This window comes from Acanthisitta chloris, unplaced genomic scaffold, assembly GCF_000695815.1.
Source record: "Acanthisitta chloris isolate BGI_N310 unplaced genomic scaffold, ASM69581v1 scaffold21797, whole genome shotgun sequence".
Taxonomy (NCBI): domain Eukaryota; kingdom Metazoa; phylum Chordata; class Aves; order Passeriformes; family Acanthisittidae; genus Acanthisitta; species Acanthisitta chloris.
The window spans coordinates 21196-25562 of NW_008683444.1; positions in this window are offsets into that span (position 1 = coordinate 21196).

Consider the following 4367-nt stretch of genomic DNA (forward strand, 5'->3'; position numbering starts at 1 on the left):
GAGAAACATATATAATTTTCTAACCAAAATAAAATGGTTACGAATGCACAGTGAAGAAGGTCTGAACAATTATGTAAATTGTGATTTTTGGAAATCAGGATCTAACAAAGCAGTTAAGTTATGACATTATTATTATTGTTTCACCTGTAATAGACACTGTTTTGTGTGTGGGTGAACCAGAAGATTATGTTGCACCTAGTAAGGACGTTAACATAATTTTTGCTACACTGCTTTAATAAAGCAAGTGTAATGAGCCATAGTGTCGTGCAATATCAGGTCAATGTGAGAATTAAGCTGCAAATAATTATGATACTAAAATTGGTTGTATTCTGATTATCTCATGGCTAACAGTACAGAGACGATTGGCTGAAACCAAAATTATTCAAGCTGGAGTTGTTTTAGCATAGATGAATATTAGCATTCTCATTGTCATTGAAACAATACTGTAATTTGGTTCTCAATTAAAAAAAAGAATCATGCCTCTCAAAGAAGCAGTTAGGTTTTGCTTCTAAATTGAAATGAAAAATATTGGTAGATTGCGAGAAGCCAATGACACTAACTCCCTGCAGTTATTCTGGATTTTATGGTGTAAGTAATGTTAAGTAAATTTGTTTTCCATGTATATTATCATGCAAGAACATGACTGTGTAAATGATCCCTAGGAAACTAGTAATTACCAGAGAGAGAAAATGGATGGATATAGCTATATTCTGAGCACACATTGGACACCAGTCTTGAACGAAAACTTGCATCATACATGAGCTGTTTGAATTCAAGCTCGTTCTCAGCTGGCAACTTAAGGAAAATTTCCAGACACAATGAAAAATGGTGGGGGATGAGTTGCAGTTTGTTACATTAGCATGTCAACGTTAGTATAAAAGCTAGCTAGAAGTATTCCCCTCATTGGATAGGATTCCCCTTATCTGCTTAACCTAAGACAACTACAATTCAGTTGCCTAAATTTGACCTTGTCACCCATTTTCTTGCTGTTCAAGAGGAGCAACAAATGTCATGTGCAATCAGATAATCATCTGTCCTATTTAAGAATCTTTCCTTGCTATGTAGTAGATACCTACCTGCACTGACTGTTTCCTTTCGGCAATTATAAAACATCTATGACTGGTTCAGTCTTAGAGTCTCTTAGACACTATATAATATATCTGTCTAGAAGGAATAGTTAAACTTTGAGGAGGCAGTAATGTCAGCCAATTTGTTCATCACTGGTATGCACCAAAATCATGACTGAAGAAGATTAAAATAAATTAGTAGCAGGTCTCCTTCATGCAGCTCTTTAGATAAGAACATCTGGATTGCACCAAGATGTAGCTGTCCAACACTTGGCATTCAGATATAGAGAACCAGGTCAGCAAAGTATATTGACTACCATTCTTTCTGGCTCATGATTTGGGAATAGTACAAATATAGTCAGTGCTGGGGAAATTAAATAACAGAATCCCAGAATGGGTAAGGTTGGAAGGGATCATGGTAGGTCACGTGGTCCAACCTCCCTGATCAAGCAGGGTTATCCTAAAGTACACTGCACAAGATTGCATTGAGATGGTTCTGGAATATCTCCAGTGAGGGAAACTGCACACCCTCTCTGGGCAATCTGTTCCAGTGGGACACTCTCTTTGGGCAATCTGTTCCAGTAGGCAGTCACCCACACAGTAAAGAAGTTCTCCCTTATATTCAGGGGAAACTTCCTGTACATCAGTTTCTGCCCATTACCTCTTGTCATATTGCTCGGCATCACTGAGCAGAGCATGGCTCCATCTTCTGACACTCTCCCTTCAGATACTTGCATACATTGCTAAGATCCCCTCTCAGTCACCACTTCCCAAGGCTGTACAGGTCCAACTCCATCAGCCTTTCCTCATAAGAGAGATGCTCCAGTCCTTAGACCAACTTTTTAGCTCTCTGCTGGACCTACTCCAGGAGATCCATGTCTCTCTTGTGCTGAGAAGCCCAGAAGTAGACACAGCACTCTAGGCGAGGCCTCACCAGGACTGAATAAAGTAGAGGAAGCACCTCTTGTGACCTACTGGCAATGCTTTTCTTAATAAAACAAAGCTAGAAATAAGTATGAATCAGAAGTATATTCTAGAGGATAGTAGCTGTGGAGAGGGACTGATATTTGAAAACAAAGTATGTTCTACAAATTATGTACATTTAATAAACAAAACAGCTTGGATAGGTGAAAATCTGCCCAAAGGAAACAGTTTCCAAAGGAATAACTCTGCAGAGGTCCCTGCCCCATCCCCAAGAGGAACTAACAGAGACTGTCTTTCTAGTTTAAATTTGCTTCAACTATGTATGTAAATATATCTCATATAGATCTTTCACAACAAATAATGTTCTCAAACAGTTCCTTTCAACAGTAGAATTTTCAGCAAATTTATTCCTCTTTCTCATTTTGACTGATCAGTGAATACACTTTTCCTTGCTTGAATCTCTTTAGTATTCAAAATCTCCACAAAGATAAGAATGCTGTTTATTTTAGAGATTGTTCATCAAATTGCTCCAAGTCTATTACAAAGAATACTGGCTCATCATAATTTGCAATTTTGCTGTTTATTGGATAGCATCATTCATAGTTTTCTGTTTCTGCTTCATGTTTATTTCCCCATCAATAGACCTATAACAGAAGCTGAAGCAGTACCAGACATGCATGTCCTCACTGCTGGGACCTAGGGACATTCTGTCCTGCTAGGCTGTTCTCATTCTGAGAAGCCTCACAGTGGAGAATACGAGCCAGTTCCCCTCATTTTCTAAGCTGATGAGAATACAGGTAATAATCTTTCTACAAGCAAGGGAAGTATTCACCCATGAATGAATTCTTGTTGTTGAAGTAAAAGAAAGATAATTACATACATCAGTAACTTCAGTGTAAAAATGAGCTCTGGGCTTGTTACTGCTAGAGTGCAGGAACAGCTGGATGCTCTGTAAGGGCAGGGAAACCAGGAATCAGCAGCCAGGAGCTGCACATTGTCACAAGGCAGTGGCTTTGTCAACTGTCATGGTTTAATCCCAGCCAGCAACTAAGCACTATGCAGCCACTTGCTCACTCTCTCAACAGTGTTATTGTGGACAGAATCAAAAGGGTAAAAGGGAGAAAAATCATGGGCTGATATAAAGACAGTTTAATAGGGAAAGCAGAAAATATGCAGGAAAGCAAAGGAAAACAAGGAATTATTCGTTTCTTCCCATGGGCAGGCAGGTGTTCAGCCACATCCAGGAGAACAGGGTCTCACCTCATATAATGGTTACTTGGGACAACAATTTCCATTACTCCAAACGTCCTCCTTACTTCTTCTCTCAAGTTTATATACTGAGCATGATGGCATTGAACTGTTTGATGCTGTGCAAGAAACATTTTAAATTTTATTCAGTTTCCAAATTGAAAGTGAATAAATTATTTAGAATTACCTCAAACATATACATTTTTCAAAGATCATATCCAACCAAAAGAGTGTATCAAATAAGACATTCTGACAAAAGTGAAGACTGTTTTACAGCACTTCCAAAAAAAGTAAAAGCTATGGAGATGTCAGTGTTTTATCAACCTCCACTTGTCTTTTTAGCTGCTGGTACTCTTTTTAATATCACAGGGATTTGTTTACTCTTCAAACAAAGTGGCAAAGAGGTCACTTGGAGCTGGGAGGGAACCAGAGACATGCCTATTTAAATACTAATTTAGTAACAAGGATCTGTTCTGAAATCAGTGAGAAGTTAAGAAGCAAACAAATAGAGGAAGAACTGCCAAAAGCCATATTTGGCTGTATCAAAAAAAAAAAATAAAATAAAGCTAATCCAGGAATTCAAGATGATTCACAAGAACATCCAAAAGGACAAAGGGAGATATATCATTCAGAGACCATTCAACACCATTTGTGCTAAATATGAGAAATGAAAATATGTCTGCAGGAGGTGATGGAGTGGAAGTGAAAATTACCATAGTCAAGTTTAGAATTAAGTCTTCAAAGTAGAATATCCCTTAATGAGAAGGACTAAAAATGTACATCCTAGAATTTAAAATGAAATGGAAGATGAAATTTCAGGTCTGGTTTAAAGGGACTTTAGTAAACATCTGTAAACAGATAACAAACATAGTGTCTGTGATTAAGAAAAAGAGACAAGGGAGAAGGTTCTGTATGCTTGAAGAGTAATAATTTGATTTAAATTAGTATATTTAAGAAGCAAAATATTTTGAAATTCTCAGAATTAACTGACTAAAGCTGCACTATTTGATGATCTATAAAACAAAGTTGCCAACATATTTTTTTTTCTGTTTTGCAAAAACTTCAGGCTGTATTTACTAGTGAGTGAGACCCTCTGGGAAAATGCTTTTGAAGATGCTGGGATCCACC